Consider the following 17,265-nt stretch of genomic DNA (forward strand, 5'->3'; position numbering starts at 1 on the left):
TTGGCTTCCGAGATCAGACGAGAGCGGGCGTGCTCAGGGTGGTGTGGCCGTAAGCGAGCGCTGACTCGATTCGAGAGCCACTTCAAGACTAATGTGGCAACGCCATGCCATCGGCGAACGCTTACAGAAAGGATGCATTTCTGGAAAAAAATTATATGAATAAATAATGAAAAAATAATTAATTAAATAAAGAATTTAATGCTTACAGCACCTGGTATTCCCAGGCGGTCTCCCATCCAAGTACTAACCAGGCCCGACCCTGCTTGGCTTCCGAGATCAGACGAGAGCGGGCGTGCTCAGGGTGGTGTGGCCGTAAGCGAGCGCTGACTCGATTCGAGAGCCACTTCAAGACTAATGTGGCAACGCCATGCCATCGGCGAACGCTTACAGAAAGGATGCATTTCTGGAAAAAAATTATATGAATAAATAATTAAATAATTAATTAAATAAATAAAGAATTAAATGCTTACAGCACCTGGTATTCCCAGGCGGTCTCCCATCCAAGTACTAACCAGGCCCGACCCTGCTTGGCTTCCGAGATCAGACGAGAGCGGGCGTGCTCAGGGCGGTGTGGCCGTAAGCAAGCGCTGACTCGATTCGAGAGCCACTTCAAGACTAATGTGGCAACGCCATGCCATCGGCGAACGCTTACAGAAAGGATGCATTTCTGGAAAAAAATTATATGAATAAATAATTAAATAATTAATTAAATAAAGAATTAAATGCTTACAGCACCTGGTATTCCCAGGCGGTCTCCCATCCAAGTACTAACCAGGCCCGACCCTGCTTGGCTTCCGAGATCAGACGAGAGCGGGCGTGCTCAGGGTGGTGTGGCCGTAAGCGAGCGCTGACTCGATTCGAGAGCCACTTCAAGACTAATGTGGCAACGCCATGCCATCGGCGAACGCTTACAGAAAGGATGCATTTCTGGAAAAAAATTATATGAATAAATAATTTAATAATTAATTAAATGCTTACAGCACCTGGTATTCCCAGGCGGTCTCCCATCCAAGTACTAAACAGGCCCGACCCTGCTTGGCTTCCGAGATCAGACGAGAGCGGGCGTGCTCAGGGTGGTGTGGCCGTAAGCGAGCGCTGACTCGATTCGAGAGCCACTTCAAGACTAATGTGGCAACGCCATGCCATCGGCGAACGCTTACAGAAAGGATGCATTTCTGGAAAAAAATTATATGAATAAATAATTAAATAATTAATTAAATAAAGAATTAAATGCTTACAGCACCTGGAATTCCCAGGCGGTCTCCCATCCAAGTACTAACCAGGCCCGACCCTGCTTGGCTTCCGAGATCAGACGAGAGCGGGCGTGCTCAGGGTGGTGTGGCCGTAAGCGAGCGCTGACTCGATTCGAGAGCCACTTCAAGACTAATGTGGCAACGCCATGCCATCGGCGAACGCTTACAGAAAGGATGCATTTCTGGAAAAAAATTATATGAATAAATAATTAAATAATTAATTAAATAAAGAATTAAATGCTTATAGCACCTGGTATTCCCAGGCGGTCTCCCATCCAAGTACTAACCAGGCCCGACCCTGCTTGGCTTCCGAGATCAGACGAGAGCGGGCGTGCTCAGGGTGGTGTGGCCGTAAGCGAGCGCTGACTCGATTCGAGAACCACTTCAACACTAATGTGGCAACGCCATGCCATCGGCGAACGCTTACAGAAAGGATGCATTTCTGGAAAAAAATTATATGAATAAATAATTAAATAATTAATTAAATGCTTACAGCACCTGGTATTCCCAGGTGGTCTCCCATCCAAGTACTAACCAGGCCCGACCCTGCTTGGCTTCCGAGATCAGACGAGAGCGGGCGTGCTTTTTTTTTTTTTTTTTTTTTTTATTAAAGTTTCTATTCAATTTACAACACATTTACACAAAAAACACATTAAAACATTTACCCACAAAATATTATAAATAAATAATTACATGTCAAAAGCTTCATTGCCATTCGGCAATGTCCAGTGAAAATCTTCAAACACTTCACACACATCATGGTTAAAAACATCATAATATTCAATCAGTTTGTTTTGATTCTTAAAATAAAAAAACAGGCATTTCAGATAGTTTTCCACTTTCATTTTAAAGATCATATCTACATCTATGACTCTCTTCTCTCTTTTGGCTACCACTCTTCTTTCCCATATTGCTCTTTTCCTAAGCATCACCAGTAGATTTATTACTTTACTATTTTTGTGATCACCCAACATCATCACTTTATTCCAGTCTATGTCCTTTTCACATTTTTCATCTTTCAAACGTTCAAAAAGTCTTTTACATTTTGCATTGAGACTGTCCAGTTTTTTACAATATAAAAACAAATGTAAGAAACCTTCATCTTCTTCTTTACAAACTTTACATATTGAACTTTGCTCTTTTCCAATTTTGTACAACAATGTATCTATAAAATTTGCTTTGTGTCGGATCAGGTACTCCAAATTCCCTAATTTAGTTTCAACCATTTTGCCTCTCATATTATCCCATAACTGACCTTCTTTTAGGTCTTTGTATTTATGTAACCAATACTCATTTACCTTGGGTTTCTTAAAAACACCATCTCTTAAAATCTGGTACAAAATTTTAACAGAACATTCTTGAAAAACGTATTTTCTCTCCTCCGACTTTACACATACATCAATTTCTTGATTCCCCTGCTCCATACTTTCAATGTTATTAATCCAGTCCCTTGGTATAGCTTCCTTTATAATATTATAATTTTTCTGGATTTCTTGTCTAGTGTAATCTTCTTTTGCTTCATCCATTGTGTCCACAATGTACTGAACAGGTAAAAACCCCTCTTTAAACTCATATAAAATATCTCTCACCTTCATGATCCCCACATCCCACCATTTCTTAAAAAACATTTCTTTCCCTTGGTGTACAATATTCTTATTTAGAAACAGAGGTTGGTTTAAAATGTTTTCTCTCCCTTTAGGAGTATACTGCACATACTTCAGAAAATTCCCCCAAGCACTTAACATTTCTTTATAAAAGTCAGGTAGACCTTGTACCATCCAATTCTTCGTTTTCATCCATAAAATATTTTTACCCAAGTTAAAACTCCCACATTTGTTTAAAAAATACAACATCGTACTTTTCCATGTCGTAACAATGCCTTCATCCAAAAACTTTTTCACAATTTTAACTCTCAAACTTTTCTTTCTTTCTGCAACATCAATCAAACCTAAACCTCCATTCTCTACTGCTCCTATTATAGTATCATAGGCAATTCTCGGAGGCTTTCCTTCCCATAAATAATCCAAGAAAAACCTTTTTAGTCTTTGCTCTGCCCATAGAGGCATACTTGACACATATAATGCATACCATAATTTAGATACCATTAAGATATTAAGGATTAAAACTTTACCTTTCAGACATAACGTTCTTAATTTCCACTGGTTCAATCTTCTTTCAATTCCCCCTATAATGCCTTCCCACATGGTATTATTTGTTTGTTTATTATCATGCCCCATTAAAATTCCTAAAATCTTCGTTTCTTGAGTTTCTTTAAAAGTAAAAGAACTTGTTAATTCTTGAATTTCCCCAAATCTCATGTACACAGTTTTCTCTTCATTTATTTTCCCTCCTGATACCTTACAAAATTTCTGAACTATTCCCATCGCTGCTTGCACACTTTGAATATCTTTCACAATTAGCGTAGTGTCGTCAGCATATTGGAACATCTTCACCCCTTCATCACTTCCTTTAATATTAACTCCTGTGACATTCCCTGCTTGCTTTATTGCCAGCCCCAGTGGCTCAGCAACCAAGGAATATAAAAGGGCAGATAATGGACATCCTTGTCGAATAGATCTGGTAAGCTTAAAGCATTGTGTTAAAAACCCATTACATTTAACCCGTGTTACAGCCCCTTTATATAAAATCTTAATCCATTTGATAAAATTATCACCAAAATCAAAGCTTTTTAAGACTCTAAATAAAAATTCATGCTCCACTCTGTCAAATGCTTTTTCAAAATCCAAGCTTATCACATAGCCTTCTATATTTTCCTCCTCCATATATCTTATAGTATCTTTTATGCTTATTGTAGTATCAGCTATATCCCTCCCTTTTATGCCATATGATTGATTACTTTCAATGATGCTTGGCATCACTTCTTTTAGTCTATTGGCTAGAATCTTTGATAGAATTTTCAGGTCTGTATTTAACATTGTTAACGGTCTATAGTTCTTTAAGTCTGCCTTATCTCCCTTTTTCTTATATATCACCTTCATTAATCCCATACCCATTCTCAAGTTCATCTTTCCTTTCTCAAATATCTCATCATACACTTCCTTTAAAATACCTATTAAAACCTCCTTAAAAACTATATAAAATTCACTTCCCAAACCATCTATTCCTGGACTCTTCTTCTTATTCAGTTCACCTATAGCTCTTTCAATTTCTTCTGTACTTATATTTTTATTGCAATCTTTTTTCCTTTCCTTTCCAACTTTTGTTTTTATTAACTTAAGCAACTCTCCCCCTTCATCTTGCACTCCATCTGTTGTAAATAATTCCTCATAATATATTTTAATTTCTCTCAAAATATCTTCATTCCTTTCAACTTCTTCTCCATTCTTCTTTTTAACTACTTTTATTGTTTCCGCATTTCCTTTCCTTCTTTCAAGATCGAAAAAAAACTTTGTACACTTTTCTCCTTCAATTACATATTGCGCTTTACTTCTCAACCTTGCACCTTCATACTTCTTGTCTTCTAATTCTTTAAGTTGATCTTCTAGATCTTTTATTTTCATTATATCCTTCTCATTCCGATTTAACTCCTTTTCTAAATTCTCTCTTATTTCTTTACCCCTATACCTTTTGCATTTCTCTATCAATCGGCATATCGTTATTGTGTGAATTTTCACTAAGTACTTGACATTTTCCCACCACAATCTTTTGTCTTCCATATACATTGCATTATGCTTTTCATTTTCTATGAGCTCCTTTATATCTTGTACATAACTTTCCTCTTTTAAAATCTCCACATTTAAAGCCCAAACCCCTGGACCTCTCTTACGCTTACTCCAATCAATTTGCATAAACATTGATTTGTGATCACTTAAACTAGTTCCCTCATATCTTATCTTGTCAATAAATCCTTCTAGGTTTCTTGTGCATAAAGTAAAATCAATTCTGCTTTGACATATAAAACCCCCAACCATTTGTCTTCTAGAAAATTGTTTTCTTTTCCCGTTCCTTTCTCTCCACACATCAATTAGTTTGTAAGTTTCCATTATTGATTTTAATTCTTTCCTTCCTGTATCAGTTTTAAAAACCATACCATCCACCATATCTATATTGCTTAAAACTGTATTAAAATCCCCCATCAAAAAGGCCATTTTGTACTTGAGTAAAACCGTCCTTAAATTATAAAAAAACTGTTTCTTTTCCTTCTCCTCATTAGGTGCATGTACATTTATCACAATTATTTTGTTTTCTTCATATTCCATCTCAATGGCTAAACACTTCCCGCCATTATCTTTATATACCACTTTACAAACAATGTTCTTGTTTTTCCTTATTAAAAAGGCCACCCCTCTGCCATAGCTCTTGTCTTGATTGTTGTAAAAGATATCCCCATTCCACCTCTTCCTAATTTCACATATATGTGTTTCTCTCCAATTTGTTTCTTGCAACAAAATCACATCCTCATTTTTAAACATCTCTTTCACTTTTTCAAATTTGTTAAAGTTTAAGAGTCCTCTGGCATTAAAGGTGACCAGATTTAAAACCATATGAGAGAAATACAAATAAATAAAAAGTATATAAAAAGGAAGTGAAAGCATTAAATGAACCATAATTCTCTCTTTAGTCCATGTCCTCTATATCTTCTAAGCATTCATATCTGTTTTTCAAAAGAGTTTTTCTCCTTATTCCTTTTAAGTTTGGCTTTACCTTTAGTTGTCTTCTTCTTTTGTAGGTTTTCACTGATAATCCAGCATATTCTTCTTTATCACTGTTAGAGCTCTCATCTCCATCCAGTCCTCCATCTATAGTGGTTGGTGCATCCAACAACTCACGCAAACTCTCTTGTGAAAATTGTTCCTCTGGCTCTTTAAGTTCCATCCTCTGTCTTTCCCTCCCTTCTTCCTCTTTGTCAAATATTTCCATCATACTTTCCACAGTCTTATCAGTAACAGTTCCCACATCAATGTCTGGCTTTTGATGTAAAAGTTTGTGTTGATCCTCCATTTGTTCAACATTGTCATTATATTCAGCAGTTCCATCGATTCTTATCTCTTTTGTAGAGAGAGCCTCTGGATCTATTACGTTTTCTCGCCCATGCACTTGCTCGCCAGCACAATGCTCTTCATCATTTTCAAACCAACATTCACATTTGTTTAGAGCCTTTTTGCAATCCGTACACCTTACCGCAGTGCAATCTCTCCCAAAATGTCCCCTCTCGTCACATATATAGCACTTGAAAGCAGGGCAATCTTTCATTATATGATCTGGGCACATGCACAGCCGACAGGTTTTAACCTGATGGCTGTGCATCACCCGAAAATATTGAAGCCCTTCAGCCGTATCAAACTTAGTACTGTAGGGGAGAGAGGTAACCTCCTTTGGGAACATTGTTTTAACAAACCTTGTCCCATCCTCGATAATGGTGCCCGGATAAAGGCGTCTTTTAATAGCCGAAATGGGGATAACTCCCCACCCTTCAAGTTTTTCTAAAATTTTGTGATCACTTATGTAAGCGGGCAAGTGCATAAACGAGACTACGCAGTGTTTGTTTATTAGATTCTTTACCTCACAAATCATGCCTTTGATGCCTAGTCCATCCATTAATAAATCGACGTCGTCCACATGTTCTAAAGTCACTTCGTATTCTTTGTTTTGTTTAGGCCTTACCGCTAAAATTTTCCCCACTCCAATTATCTCTGTTACAGCTGTAATTATATCCTCCGCTCTGGCATTCACATTTGATGTCTCCACAGTTACTGTTGCTTCTTTTAAATAATCCTTCACCGGTTTCTTTCTACTTTGTTCCTTGTCCATGTCGTTCCCTTTTCGTATTTCTTTGTCCTTTCCCTTTTCGATCATCAAGCGTGTTTCCTCATCCATATCCATTTTCGATGCCATTAGTCTGTCCAACAATTGTGTTTGAATAAAAAGAAAGGCACAAGTACCAAAAATAAATTTTTACCCCCCCAAGCAGCGATAGCTGCTGGGAGGAATAATGAAAAAATACTTTGTATAAAATAAAAGACTTTCTAAATAAAGTGATAAAACAAACAAAATAACTACAAAAAATGTGGTGAGCCTTCCTCACCAAACTGCAGCCAACTCACTTCCTGGAACGTACCAACTAGCGGGCGTGCTCAGGGTGGTGTGGCCGTAAGCGAGCACTGACTCGATTCGAGAGCCACTTCAAGACTAATGTGGCAACGCCATGCCATGGGCGAACGCTTACAGAAAGGATGCATTTCTGGAAAAAAATTATATGAATAAATAATTAAATAATTAATTAAATGCTTACAGCAACTGGTATTCCCAAGTGGTCTCCCATTCCAAGTACTAACCAGGCCCGACCCTGCTTGGCTTCCGAGATCAGACGAGAGCGGGCGTGCTCAGGGTGGTGTGGCCGTAAGCGAGCGCTGACTCGATTCGAGAGCCACTTCAAGACTAATGTGGCAACGCCATGCCATGGGCGAACGCTTACAGAAAGGATGCATTTCTGGAAAAAATTATATGAATAAATAATTAAATAATTAATTAAATGCTTACAGCACCTGGTATTCCCAGGCGGTCTCCCATCCAAGTACTAACCAGGCCCGACCCTGCTTGGCTTCCGAGATTAGACGAGAGCGGGCGTGCTCAGGGTGGTGTGGCCGTAAGCGAGCGCTGACTCGATTCGAGAGCCACTTCAAGACTAATGTGGCAACGCCATGCCATCGGCGAACGCTTACAGAAAGGATGCATTTCTGGAAAAAAATTATATGAATAAATAATTAAATAATTAATTAAATAAAGAATTAAATGCTTACAGCACCTGGTATTCCCAGGCGGTCTCCCATCCAAGTACTAACCAGGCCCGACCCTGCTTGGCTTCCGAGATCAGACGAGAGCGGGCGTGCTCAGGGTGGTGTGGCCGTAAGCGAGCGCTGACTCGATTCGAGAGCCACTTCAAGACTAATGTGGCAACGCCATGCCATCGGCGAACGCTTACAGAAAGGATGCATTTCTGGAAAAAAATTATATGAATAAATAATTAAATAATTAATTAAATAAAGAATTAAATGCTTACAGCACCTGGTATTCCCAGGCGGTCTCCCATCCAAGTACTAACCAGGCCCGACCCTGCTTGGCTTCCGAGATCAGACGAGAGCGGGCGTGCTCAGGGTGGTGTGGCCGTAAGCGAGCGCTGACTCGATTCGAGAGCCACTTCAAGACTAATGTGGCAACGCCATGCCATCGGCGAACGCTTACAGAAAGGATGCATTTCTGGAAAAAAATTATATGAATAAATAATGAAAAAATAATTAATTAAATAAAGAATTTAATGCTTACAGCACCTGGTATTCCCAGGCGGTCTCCCATCCAAGTACTAACCAGGCCCGACCCTGCTTGGCTTCCGAGATCAGACGAGAGCGGGCGTGCTCAGGGTGGTGTGGCCGTAAGCGAGCGCTGACTCGATTCGAGAGCCACTTCAAGACTAATGTGGCAACGCCATGCCATCGGCGAACGCTTACAGAAAGGATGCATTTCTGGAAAAAAATTATATGAATAAATAATTAAATAATTAATTAAATAAAGAATTAAATGCTTACAGCACCTGGTATTCCCAGGCGGTCTCCCATCCAAGTACTAACCAGGCCCGACCCTGCTTGGCTTCCGAGATCAGACGAGAGCGGGCGTGCTCAGGGCGGTGTGGCCGTAAGCAAGCGCTGACTCGATTCGAGAGCCACTTCAAGACTAATGTGGCAACGCCATGCCATCGGCGAACGCTTACAGAAAGGATGCATTTCTGGAAAAAAATTATATGAATAAATAATTAAATAATTAATTAAATAAAGAATTAAATGCTTACAGCACCTGGTATTCCCAGGCGGTCTCCCATCCAAGTACTAACCAGGCCCGACCCTGCTTAGCTTCCGAGATCAGACGAGAGCGGGCGTGCTCAGGGTGGTGTGGCCGTAAGCGAGCGCTGACTCGATTCGAGAGCCACTTCAAGACTAATGTGGCAACGCCATGCCATCGGCGAACGCTTACAGAAAGGATGCATTTCTGGAAAAAAATTATATGAATAAATAATTAAATAATTAATTAAATGCTTACAGCACCTGGTATTCCCAGGAGGTCTCCCATCCAAGTACTAAACAGGCCCGACCCTGCTTGGCTTCCGAGATCAGACGAGAGCGGGCGTGCTCAGGGTGGTGTGGCCGTAAGCGAGCGCTGACTCGATTCGAGAGCCACTTCAAGACTAATGTGGCAACGCCATGCCATCGGCGAACGCTTACAGAAAGGATGCATTTCTGGAAAAAAATTATATGAATAAATAATTAAATAATTAATTAAATAAAGAATTAAATGCTTACAGCACCTGGTATTCCCAGGCGGTCTCCCATCCAAGTACTAACCAGGCCCGACCCTGCTTGGCTTTCGAGATCAGACGAGAGCGGGCGTGCTCAGGGTGGTGTGGCCGTAAGCGAGCGCTGACTCGATTCGAGAGCCACTTCAAGACTAATGTGGCAACGCCATGCCATCGGCGAACGCTTACAGAAAGGATGCATTTCTGGAAAAAAATTATATGAATAAATAATTAAATAATTAATTAAATGCTTACAGCACCTGGTATTCCCAGGCGGTCTCCCATCCAAGTACTAAACAGGCCCGACCCTGCTTGGCTTCCGAGATCAGACGAGAGCGGGCGTGCTCAGGGTGGTGTGGCCGTAAGCGAGCGCTGACTCGATTCGAGAGCCACTTCAAGACTAATGTGGCAACGCCATGCCATCGGCGAACGCTTACAGAAAGGATGCATTTCTGGAAAAAAATTATATGAATAAATAATTAAATAATTAATTAAATAAAGAATTAAATGCTTACAGCACCTGGAATTCCCAGGCGGTCTCCCATCCAAGTACTAACCAGGCCCGACCCTGCTTGGCTTCCGAGATCAGACGAGAGCGGGCGTGCTCAGGGTGGTGTGGCCGTAAGCGAGCGCTGACTCGATTCGAGAGCCACTTCAAGACTAATGTGGCAACGCCATGCCATCGGCGAACGCTTACAGAAAGGATGCATTTCTGGAAAAAAATTATATGAATAAATAATTAAATAATTAATTAAATAAAGAATTAAATGCTTACAGCACCTGGTATTCCCAGGCGGTCTCCCATCCAAGTACTAACCAGGCCCGACCCTGCTTGGCTTCCGAGATCAGACGAGAGCGGGCGTGCTCAGGGTGGTGTGGCCGTAAGCGAGCGCTGACTCGATTCGAGAGCCACTTCAAGACTAATGTGGCAACGCCATGCCATCGGCGAACGCTTACAGAAAGGATGCATTTCTGGAAAAAAATTATATGAATAAATAATTAAATAATTAATTAAATAAAGAATTAAATGCTTACAGCACCTGGTATTCCCAGGCGGTCTCCCATCCAAGTACTAACCAGGCCCGACCCTGCTTGGCTTCCGAGATCAGACGAGAGCGGGCGTGCTCAGGGTGGTGTGGCCGTAAGCGAGCGCTGACTCGATTCGAGAGCCACTTCAAGACTAATGTGGCAACGCCATGCCATCGGCGAACGCTTACAGAAAGGATGCATTTCTGGAAAAAAATTATATGAATAAATAATTAAATAATTAATTAAATAAAGAATTAAATGCTTACAGCACCTGGTATTCCCAGGCGGTCTCCCATCCAAGTACTAACCAGGCCCGACCCTGCTTGGCTTCCGAGATCAGACGAGAGCGGGCGTGCTCAGGGTGGTGTGGCCGTAAGCGAGCGCTGACTCGATTCGAGAGCCACTTCAAGACTAATGTGGCAACGCCATGCCATCGGCGAACGCTTACAGAAAGGATGCATTTCTGGAAAAAAACTATATGAATAAATAATTAAATAATTAATTAAATAAAGAATTAAATGCTTACAGCACCTGGTATTCCCAGGCGGTCTCCCATCCAAGTACTAACCAGGCCCGACCCTGCTTGGCTTCCGAGATCAGACGAGAGCGGGCGTGCTCAGGGTGGTGTGGCCGTAAGCGAGCGCTGACTCGATTCGAGAGCCACTTCAAGACTAATGTGGCAACGCCATGCCATCGGCGAACGCTTACAGAAAGGATGCATTTCTGGAAAAAAATTATATGAATAAATAATTAAATAATTAATTAAATGCTTACAGCACCTGGTATTCCCAGGCGGTCTCCCATCCAAGTACTAACCAGGCCCGACCCTGCTTGGCTTCCGAGATCAGACGAGAGCGGGCGTGCTCAGGGTGGTGTGGCCGTAAGCGAGCGCTGACTCGATTCGAGAGCCACTTCAAGACTAATGTGGCAACGCCATGCCATCGGCGAACGCTTACAGAAAGGATGCATTTCTGGAAAAAAATTATATGAATAAATAATTAAATAATTAATTAAATAAAGAATTTAATGCTTACAGCACCTGGTATTCCCAGGCGGTCTCCCATCCAAGTACTAACCAGGCCCGACCCTGCTTGGCTTCCGAGATCAGACGAGAGCGGGCGTGCTCAGGGTGGTGTGGCCGTAAGCGAGTGCTGACTCGATTCGAGAGCCACTTCAAGACTAATGTGGCAACGCCATGCCATCGGCGAACGCTTACAGAAAGGATGCATTTCTGGAAAAAAATTATATGAATAAATAATTAAATAATTAATTAAATAAAGAATTAAATGCTTACAGCACCTGGTATTCCCAGGCGGTCTCCCATCCAAGTACTAACCAGGCCCGACCCTGCTTGGCTTCCGAGATCAGACGAGAGCGGGCGTGCTCAGGGCGGTGTGGCCGTAAGCGAGCGCTGACTCGATTCGAGAGCCACTTCAAGACTAATGTGGCAACGCCATGCCATCGGCGAACGCTTACAGAAAGGATGCATTTCTGGAAAAAAATTATATGAATAAATAATTAAATAATTAATTAAATAAAGAATTAAATGCTTACAGCACCTGGTATTCCCAGGCGGTCTCCCATCCAAGTACTAACCAGGCCCGACCCTGCTTGGCTTCCGAGATCAGACGAGAGCGGGCGTGCTCAGGGTGGTGTGGCCGTAAGCGAGCGCTGACTCGATTCGAGAGCCACTTCAAGACTAATGTGGCAACGCCATGCCATCGGCGAACGCTTACAGAAAGGATGCATTTCTGGAAAAAAATTATATGAATAAATAATTAAATAATTAATTAAATAAAGAATTAAATGCTTACAGCACCTGGTATTCCCAGGCGGTCTCCCATCCAAGTACTAACCAGGCCCGACCCTGCTTGGCTTCCGAGATCAGACGAGAGCGGGCGTGCTCAGGGTGGTGTGGCCGTAAGCGAGCGCTGACTCGATTCGAGAGCCACTTCAAGACTAATGTGGCAACGCCATGCCATCGGCGAACGCTTACAGAAAGGATGCATTTCTGGAAAAAAATTATATGAATAAATAATTAAATAATTAATTAAATAAAGAATTTAATGCTTACAGCACCTGGTATTCCCAGGCGGTCTCCCATCCAAGTACTAACCAGGCCCGACCCTGCTTGGCTTCCGAGATCAGACGAGAGCGGGCGTGCTCAGGGTGGTGTGGCCGTAAGCGAGCGCTGACTCGATTCGAGAGCCACTTCAAGACTAATGTGGCAACGCCATGCCATCGGCGAACGCTTACAGAAAGGATGCATTTCTGGAAAAAAATTATATGAATAAATAATTAAATAATTAATTAAATAAAGAATTAAATGCTTACAGCACCTGGTATTCCCAGGCGGTCTCCCATCCAAGTACTAACCAGGCCCGACCCTGCTTGGCTTCCGAGATCAGACGAGAGCGGGCGTGCTCAGGGTGGTGTGGCCGTAAGCGAGCGCTGACTCGATTCGAGAGCCACTTCAAGACTAATGTGGCAACGCCATGCCATCGGCGAACGCTTACAGAAAGGATGCATTTCTGGAAAAAAATTATATGAATAAATAATTAAATAATTAATTAAATAAAGAATTAAATGCTTACAGCACCTGGTATTCCCAGGCGGTCTCCCATCCAAGTACTAACCAGGCCCGACCCTGCTTGGCTTCCGAGATCAGACGAGAGCGGGCGTGCTCAGGGTGGTGTGGCCGTAAGCGAGCGCTGACTCGATTCGAGAGCCACTTCAAGACTAATGTGGCAACGCCATGCCATTAGCGAACGCTTACAGAAAGGATGCATTTCTGGAAAAAAATTATATGAATAAATAATTAAATAATTAATTAAATGCTTACAGCACCTGGTATTCCCAGGCGGTCTCCCATCCAAGTACTAAACAGGCCCGACCCTGCTTGGCTTCCGAGATCAGACGAGAGCGGGCGTGCTCAGGGTGGTGTGGCCGTAAGCGAGCGCTGACTCGATTCGAGAGCCACTTCAAGACTAATGTGGCAACGCCATGCCATCGGCGAACGCTTACAGAAAGGATGCATTTCTGGAAAAAAATTATATGAATAAATAATTAAATAATTAATTAAATAAAGAATTAAATGCTTACAGCACCTGGTATTCCCAGGCGGTCTCCCATCCAAGTACTAACCAGGCCCGACCCTGCTTGGCTTCCGAGATCAGACGAGAGCGGGCATGCTCAGGGTGGTGTGGCCGTAAGCGAGCGCTGACTCGATTCGAGAGCCACTTCAAGACTAATGTGGCAACGCCATGCCATCGGCGAACGCTTACAGAAAGGATGCATTTCTGGAAAAAAATTATATGAATAAATAATTAAATAATTAATTAAATAAAGAATTAAATGCTTACAGCACCTGGTATTCCCAGGCGGTCTCCCATCCAAGTACTAACCAGGCCCGACCCTGCTTGGCTTCCGAGATCAGACGAGAGCGGGCGTGCTCAGGGTGTTGTGGCCGTAAGCGAGCGCTGACTCGATTCGAGAGCCACTTCAAGACTATTGTGGCAACGCCATGCCATCGGCGAACGCTTACAGAAAGGATGCATTTCTGGAAAACAATTATATGAATAAATAATTAAATAATTGATTAAATAAAGAATTAAATGCTTACAGCACCTGGTATTCCCAGGCGGTCTCCCATCCAAGTACTAACCAGGCCCGACCCTGCTTGGCTTCCGAGATCAGACGAGAGCGGGCGTGCTCAGGGTGGTGTGGCCGTAAGCGAGCGCTGACTCGATTCGAGAGCCACTTCAAGACTAATGTGGCAAAGCCATGCCATCGGCGAACGCTTACAGAAAGGATGCATTTCTGGAAAAAAATTATATGAATAAATAATTAAATAATTAATTAAATAAAGAATTAAATGCTTACAGCACCTGGTATTCCCAGGCGGTCTCCCATCCAAGTACTAACCAGGCCCGACCCTGCTTGGCTTCCGAGATCAGACGAGAGCGGGCGTGCTCAGGGTGGTGTGGCCGTAAGCGAGCGCTGACTCGATTCGAGAGCCACTTCAAGACTAATGTGGCAACGCCATGCCATCGGCGAACGCTTACAGAAAGGATGCATTTCTGGAAAAAAATTATATGAATAAATAATTAAATAATTAATTAAATAAAGAATTAAATGCTTACAGCACCTGGTATTCCCAGGCGGTCTCCCATCCAAGTACTAACCAGGCCCGACCCTGCTTGGCTTCCGAGATCAGACGAGAGCGGGCGTGCTCAGGGTGGTGTGGCCGTAAGCGAGCGCTGACTCGATTCGAGAGCCACTTCAAGACTAATGTGGCAACGCCATGCCATCGGCGAACGCTTACAGAAAGGATGCATTTCTGGAAAAAAATTATATGAATAAATAATTAAATAATTAATTAAATAAAGAATTAAATGCTTACAGCACCTGGTATTCCCAGGCGGTCTCCCATCCAAGTACTAACCAGGCCCGACCCTGCTTGGCTTCCGAGATCAGACGAGAGCGGGCGTGCTCAGGGTGGTGTGGCCGTAAGCGAGCGCTGACTCGATTCGAGAGCCACTTCAAGACTAATGTGGCAACGCCATGCCATCGGCGAACGCTTACAGAAAGGATGCATTTCTGGAAAAAAATTATATGAATAAATAATTAAATAATTAATTAAATGCTTACAGCACCTGGTATTCCCAGGCGGTCTCCCATCCAAGTACTAAACAGGCCCGACCCTGCTTGGCTTCCGAGATCAGACGAGAGCGGGCGTGCTCAGGGTGGTGTGGCCGTAAGCGAGCGCTGACTCGATTCGAGAGCCACTTCAAGACTAATGTGGCAACGCCATGCCATCGGCGAACGCTTACAGAAAGGATGCATTTCTGGAAAAAAATTATATGAATAAATAATTAAATAATTAATTAAATAAAGAATTAAATGCTTACAGCACCTGGTATTCCCAGGCGGTCTCCCATCCAAGTACTAACCAGGCCCGACCCTGCTTGGCTTCCGAGATCAGACGAGAGCGGGCGTGCTCAGGGTGTTGTGGCCGTAAGCGAGCGCTGACTCGATTCGAGAGCCACTTCAAGACTATTGTGGCAACGCCATGCCATCGGCGAACGCTTACAGAAAGGATGCATTTCTGGAAAACAATTATATGAATAAATAATTAAATAATTGATTAAATAAAGAATTAAATGCTTACAGCACCTGGTATTCCCAGGCGGTCTCCCATCCAAGTACTAACCAGGCCCGACCCTGCTTGGCTTCCGAGATCAGACGAGAGCGGGCGTGCTCAGGGTGGTGTGGCCGTAAGCGAGCGCTGACTCGATTCGAGAGCCACTTCAAGACTAATGTGGCAACGCCATGCCATCGGCGAACGCTTACAGAAAGGATGCATTTCTGGAAAAAAATTATATGAATAAATAATTAAATAATTAATTAAATAAAGAATTAAATGCTTACAGCACCTGGTATTCCCAGGCGGTCTCCCATCCAAGTACTAACCAGGCCCGACCCTGCTTGGCTTCCGAGATCAGACGAGAGCGGGCGTGCTCAGGGTGGTGTGGCCGTAAGCGAGCGCTGACTCGATTCGAGAGCCACTTCAAGACTAATGTGGCAACGCCATGCCATCGGCGAACGCTTACAGAAAGGATGCATTTCTGGAAAAAAATTATATGAATAAATAATTAAATAATTAATTAAATAAAGAATTAAATGCTTACAGCACCTGGTATTCCCAGGCGGTCTCCCATCCAAGTACTAACCAGGCCCGACCCTGCTTGGCTTCCGAGATCAGACGAGAGCGGGCGTGCTCAGGGTGGTGTGGCCGTAAGCGAGCGCTGACTCGATTCGAGAGCCACTTCAAGACTAATGTGGCAACGCCATGCCATCGGCGAACGCTTACAGAAAGGATGCATTTCTGGAAAAAAATTATATGAATAAATAATTAAATAATTAATTAAATAAAGAATTAAATGCTTACAGCACCTGGTATTCCCAGGCGGTCTCCCATCCAAGTACTAACCAGGCCCGACCCTGCTTGGCTTCCGAGATCAGACGAGAGCGGGCGTGCTCAGGGTGGTGTGGCCGTAAGCGAGCGCTGACTCGATTCGAGAGCCACTTCAAGACTAATGTGGCAACGCCATGCCATCGGCGAACGCTTACAGAAAGGATGCATTTCTGGAAAAAAATTATATGAATAAATAAATAAATAATTAATTAAATGCTTACAGCACCTGGTATTCCCAGGCGGTCTCCCATCCAAGTACTAACCAGGCCCGACCCTGCTTGGCTTCCGAGATCAGACGAGAGCGGGCGTGCTCAGGGTGGTGTGGCCGTAAGCGAGCGCTGACTCGATTCGAGAGCCACTTCAAGACTAATGTGGCAACGCCATGCCATCGGCGAACGCTTACAGAAAGGATGCATTTCTGGAAAAAAATTATATGAATAAATAATTAAATAATTAATTAAATAAAGAATTTAATGCTTACAGCACCTGGTATTCCCAGGCGGTCTCCCATCCAAGTACTAACCAGGCCCGACCCTGCTTGGCTTCCGAGATCAGACGAGAGCGGGCGTGCTCAGGGTGGTGTGGCCGTAAGCGAGCGCTGACTCGATTCGAGAGCCACTTCAAGACTAATGTGGCAACGCCATGCCATCGGCGAACGCTTACAGAAAGGATGCATTTCTGGAAAAAAATTATATGAATAA

The 17,265-nt window shown here is 43.0% G+C and overlaps 44 non-coding genes and 1 pseudogene across 44 annotated transcripts in view; all 45 read right to left on the minus strand.

The window, feature by feature from the left end:
• The window catches only part of LOC141357869 (5S ribosomal RNA), a 119-nt gene extending 64 nt beyond the window's left edge, over positions 1-55 (minus strand). The window contains exon 1 of the ribosomal RNA XR_012364358.1: positions 1-55. This exon is cut by the window's left edge and continues 64 nt beyond it. This is a non-coding gene — a ribosomal RNA (5S ribosomal RNA).
• Positions 56-199: 144 nt separating this feature from the next.
• Positions 200-318, minus strand: LOC141355831 (5S ribosomal RNA). The gene has a single exon (XR_012362269.1). It is a non-coding gene; the product is annotated as a 5S ribosomal RNA (ribosomal RNA).
• Positions 319-463: 145 nt separating this feature from the next.
• Positions 464-582, minus strand: LOC141356954 (5S ribosomal RNA). Its single transcript, XR_012363426.1, has one exon. It is a non-coding gene; the product is annotated as a 5S ribosomal RNA (ribosomal RNA).
• Positions 583-723: 141 nt separating this feature from the next.
• Positions 724-842, minus strand: LOC141355832 (5S ribosomal RNA). The gene has a single exon (XR_012362270.1). It is a non-coding gene; the product is annotated as a 5S ribosomal RNA (ribosomal RNA).
• A 129-nt stretch (positions 843-971) lies between these two features.
• Positions 972-1,090, minus strand: LOC141357633 (5S ribosomal RNA). The gene has a single exon (XR_012364120.1). It is a non-coding gene; the product is annotated as a 5S ribosomal RNA (ribosomal RNA).
• Positions 1,091-1,231: 141 nt separating this feature from the next.
• LOC129456031 (5S ribosomal RNA) lies at positions 1,232-1,350 on the minus strand. The gene has a single exon (XR_008648634.2). It is a non-coding gene; the product is annotated as a 5S ribosomal RNA (ribosomal RNA).
• Positions 1,351-1,491: 141 nt separating this feature from the next.
• LOC141358226 (5S ribosomal RNA) lies at positions 1,492-1,610 on the minus strand. Its single transcript, XR_012364715.1, has one exon. It is a non-coding gene; the product is annotated as a 5S ribosomal RNA (ribosomal RNA).
• Positions 1,611-7,499: 5,889 nt separating this feature from the next.
• LOC141354260 (5S ribosomal RNA) lies at positions 7,500-7,619 on the minus strand (annotated as a pseudogene).
• A 128-nt stretch (positions 7,620-7,747) lies between these two features.
• LOC141353417 (5S ribosomal RNA) lies at positions 7,748-7,866 on the minus strand. The gene has a single exon (XR_012360513.1). It is a non-coding gene; the product is annotated as a 5S ribosomal RNA (ribosomal RNA).
• A 141-nt stretch (positions 7,867-8,007) lies between these two features.
• Positions 8,008-8,126, minus strand: LOC141355833 (5S ribosomal RNA). Its single transcript, XR_012362271.1, has one exon. It is a non-coding gene; the product is annotated as a 5S ribosomal RNA (ribosomal RNA).
• A 141-nt stretch (positions 8,127-8,267) lies between these two features.
• LOC141355834 (5S ribosomal RNA) lies at positions 8,268-8,386 on the minus strand. Its single transcript, XR_012362272.1, has one exon. It is a non-coding gene; the product is annotated as a 5S ribosomal RNA (ribosomal RNA).
• A 144-nt stretch (positions 8,387-8,530) lies between these two features.
• Positions 8,531-8,649, minus strand: LOC129419860 (5S ribosomal RNA). Its single transcript, XR_008636715.2, has one exon. It is a non-coding gene; the product is annotated as a 5S ribosomal RNA (ribosomal RNA).
• A 141-nt stretch (positions 8,650-8,790) lies between these two features.
• On the minus strand, positions 8,791-8,909 carry LOC129412702 (5S ribosomal RNA). Its single transcript, XR_008633809.2, has one exon. It is a non-coding gene; the product is annotated as a 5S ribosomal RNA (ribosomal RNA).
• A 141-nt stretch (positions 8,910-9,050) lies between these two features.
• Positions 9,051-9,169, minus strand: LOC129415670 (5S ribosomal RNA). The gene has a single exon (XR_008634940.2). It is a non-coding gene; the product is annotated as a 5S ribosomal RNA (ribosomal RNA).
• Positions 9,170-9,298: 129 nt separating this feature from the next.
• LOC141357386 (5S ribosomal RNA) lies at positions 9,299-9,417 on the minus strand. The gene has a single exon (XR_012363873.1). It is a non-coding gene; the product is annotated as a 5S ribosomal RNA (ribosomal RNA).
• A 141-nt stretch (positions 9,418-9,558) lies between these two features.
• LOC141357928 (5S ribosomal RNA) lies at positions 9,559-9,677 on the minus strand. Its single transcript, XR_012364417.1, has one exon. It is a non-coding gene; the product is annotated as a 5S ribosomal RNA (ribosomal RNA).
• A 129-nt stretch (positions 9,678-9,806) lies between these two features.
• On the minus strand, positions 9,807-9,925 carry LOC141357634 (5S ribosomal RNA). The gene has a single exon (XR_012364121.1). It is a non-coding gene; the product is annotated as a 5S ribosomal RNA (ribosomal RNA).
• Positions 9,926-10,066: 141 nt separating this feature from the next.
• Positions 10,067-10,185, minus strand: LOC141356989 (5S ribosomal RNA). The gene has a single exon (XR_012363461.1). It is a non-coding gene; the product is annotated as a 5S ribosomal RNA (ribosomal RNA).
• A 141-nt stretch (positions 10,186-10,326) lies between these two features.
• Positions 10,327-10,445, minus strand: LOC141355835 (5S ribosomal RNA). The gene has a single exon (XR_012362273.1). It is a non-coding gene; the product is annotated as a 5S ribosomal RNA (ribosomal RNA).
• Positions 10,446-10,586: 141 nt separating this feature from the next.
• Positions 10,587-10,705, minus strand: LOC141355836 (5S ribosomal RNA). Its single transcript, XR_012362274.1, has one exon. It is a non-coding gene; the product is annotated as a 5S ribosomal RNA (ribosomal RNA).
• Positions 10,706-10,846: 141 nt separating this feature from the next.
• Positions 10,847-10,965, minus strand: LOC141355838 (5S ribosomal RNA). Its single transcript, XR_012362276.1, has one exon. It is a non-coding gene; the product is annotated as a 5S ribosomal RNA (ribosomal RNA).
• Positions 10,966-11,106: 141 nt separating this feature from the next.
• LOC141355839 (5S ribosomal RNA) lies at positions 11,107-11,225 on the minus strand. The gene has a single exon (XR_012362277.1). It is a non-coding gene; the product is annotated as a 5S ribosomal RNA (ribosomal RNA).
• A 129-nt stretch (positions 11,226-11,354) lies between these two features.
• LOC141355840 (5S ribosomal RNA) lies at positions 11,355-11,473 on the minus strand. Its single transcript, XR_012362278.1, has one exon. It is a non-coding gene; the product is annotated as a 5S ribosomal RNA (ribosomal RNA).
• A 141-nt stretch (positions 11,474-11,614) lies between these two features.
• Positions 11,615-11,733, minus strand: LOC141355841 (5S ribosomal RNA). The gene has a single exon (XR_012362279.1). It is a non-coding gene; the product is annotated as a 5S ribosomal RNA (ribosomal RNA).
• A 141-nt stretch (positions 11,734-11,874) lies between these two features.
• On the minus strand, positions 11,875-11,993 carry LOC141356955 (5S ribosomal RNA). The gene has a single exon (XR_012363427.1). It is a non-coding gene; the product is annotated as a 5S ribosomal RNA (ribosomal RNA).
• A 141-nt stretch (positions 11,994-12,134) lies between these two features.
• Positions 12,135-12,253, minus strand: LOC141355842 (5S ribosomal RNA). Its single transcript, XR_012362280.1, has one exon. It is a non-coding gene; the product is annotated as a 5S ribosomal RNA (ribosomal RNA).
• Positions 12,254-12,394: 141 nt separating this feature from the next.
• On the minus strand, positions 12,395-12,513 carry LOC141355843 (5S ribosomal RNA). The gene has a single exon (XR_012362281.1). It is a non-coding gene; the product is annotated as a 5S ribosomal RNA (ribosomal RNA).
• Positions 12,514-12,654: 141 nt separating this feature from the next.
• LOC141355844 (5S ribosomal RNA) lies at positions 12,655-12,773 on the minus strand. Its single transcript, XR_012362282.1, has one exon. It is a non-coding gene; the product is annotated as a 5S ribosomal RNA (ribosomal RNA).
• Positions 12,774-12,914: 141 nt separating this feature from the next.
• On the minus strand, positions 12,915-13,033 carry LOC141355845 (5S ribosomal RNA). The gene has a single exon (XR_012362283.1). It is a non-coding gene; the product is annotated as a 5S ribosomal RNA (ribosomal RNA).
• Positions 13,034-13,174: 141 nt separating this feature from the next.
• Positions 13,175-13,293, minus strand: LOC141355846 (5S ribosomal RNA). The gene has a single exon (XR_012362284.1). It is a non-coding gene; the product is annotated as a 5S ribosomal RNA (ribosomal RNA).
• Positions 13,294-13,422: 129 nt separating this feature from the next.
• On the minus strand, positions 13,423-13,541 carry LOC141357635 (5S ribosomal RNA). Its single transcript, XR_012364122.1, has one exon. It is a non-coding gene; the product is annotated as a 5S ribosomal RNA (ribosomal RNA).
• Positions 13,542-13,682: 141 nt separating this feature from the next.
• Positions 13,683-13,801, minus strand: LOC141357447 (5S ribosomal RNA). The gene has a single exon (XR_012363934.1). It is a non-coding gene; the product is annotated as a 5S ribosomal RNA (ribosomal RNA).
• Positions 13,802-13,942: 141 nt separating this feature from the next.
• Positions 13,943-14,061, minus strand: LOC141353534 (5S ribosomal RNA). Its single transcript, XR_012360631.1, has one exon. It is a non-coding gene; the product is annotated as a 5S ribosomal RNA (ribosomal RNA).
• A 141-nt stretch (positions 14,062-14,202) lies between these two features.
• LOC141355847 (5S ribosomal RNA) lies at positions 14,203-14,321 on the minus strand. The gene has a single exon (XR_012362285.1). It is a non-coding gene; the product is annotated as a 5S ribosomal RNA (ribosomal RNA).
• A 141-nt stretch (positions 14,322-14,462) lies between these two features.
• On the minus strand, positions 14,463-14,581 carry LOC141355849 (5S ribosomal RNA). The gene has a single exon (XR_012362287.1). It is a non-coding gene; the product is annotated as a 5S ribosomal RNA (ribosomal RNA).
• Positions 14,582-14,722: 141 nt separating this feature from the next.
• On the minus strand, positions 14,723-14,841 carry LOC141355850 (5S ribosomal RNA). The gene has a single exon (XR_012362288.1). It is a non-coding gene; the product is annotated as a 5S ribosomal RNA (ribosomal RNA).
• Positions 14,842-14,982: 141 nt separating this feature from the next.
• LOC141355851 (5S ribosomal RNA) lies at positions 14,983-15,101 on the minus strand. The gene has a single exon (XR_012362289.1). It is a non-coding gene; the product is annotated as a 5S ribosomal RNA (ribosomal RNA).
• A 129-nt stretch (positions 15,102-15,230) lies between these two features.
• Positions 15,231-15,349, minus strand: LOC141357636 (5S ribosomal RNA). The gene has a single exon (XR_012364123.1). It is a non-coding gene; the product is annotated as a 5S ribosomal RNA (ribosomal RNA).
• A 141-nt stretch (positions 15,350-15,490) lies between these two features.
• LOC141353535 (5S ribosomal RNA) lies at positions 15,491-15,609 on the minus strand. Its single transcript, XR_012360632.1, has one exon. It is a non-coding gene; the product is annotated as a 5S ribosomal RNA (ribosomal RNA).
• A 141-nt stretch (positions 15,610-15,750) lies between these two features.
• On the minus strand, positions 15,751-15,869 carry LOC141355852 (5S ribosomal RNA). Its single transcript, XR_012362290.1, has one exon. It is a non-coding gene; the product is annotated as a 5S ribosomal RNA (ribosomal RNA).
• A 141-nt stretch (positions 15,870-16,010) lies between these two features.
• Positions 16,011-16,129, minus strand: LOC141355853 (5S ribosomal RNA). Its single transcript, XR_012362291.1, has one exon. It is a non-coding gene; the product is annotated as a 5S ribosomal RNA (ribosomal RNA).
• A 141-nt stretch (positions 16,130-16,270) lies between these two features.
• LOC141355854 (5S ribosomal RNA) lies at positions 16,271-16,389 on the minus strand. Its single transcript, XR_012362292.1, has one exon. It is a non-coding gene; the product is annotated as a 5S ribosomal RNA (ribosomal RNA).
• A 141-nt stretch (positions 16,390-16,530) lies between these two features.
• On the minus strand, positions 16,531-16,649 carry LOC141355855 (5S ribosomal RNA). The gene has a single exon (XR_012362293.1). It is a non-coding gene; the product is annotated as a 5S ribosomal RNA (ribosomal RNA).
• Positions 16,650-16,778: 129 nt separating this feature from the next.
• Positions 16,779-16,897, minus strand: LOC141355856 (5S ribosomal RNA). Its single transcript, XR_012362294.1, has one exon. It is a non-coding gene; the product is annotated as a 5S ribosomal RNA (ribosomal RNA).
• Positions 16,898-17,038: 141 nt separating this feature from the next.
• On the minus strand, positions 17,039-17,157 carry LOC141355857 (5S ribosomal RNA). Its single transcript, XR_012362295.1, has one exon. It is a non-coding gene; the product is annotated as a 5S ribosomal RNA (ribosomal RNA).
• Between the last annotated feature and the right edge of the window lie 108 nt (positions 17,158-17,265).

Source organism: Misgurnus anguillicaudatus, chromosome 21 (assembly GCF_027580225.2).
Source record: "Misgurnus anguillicaudatus chromosome 21, ASM2758022v2, whole genome shotgun sequence".
Taxonomy (NCBI): Eukaryota; Metazoa; Chordata; class Actinopteri; order Cypriniformes; family Cobitidae; genus Misgurnus; species Misgurnus anguillicaudatus.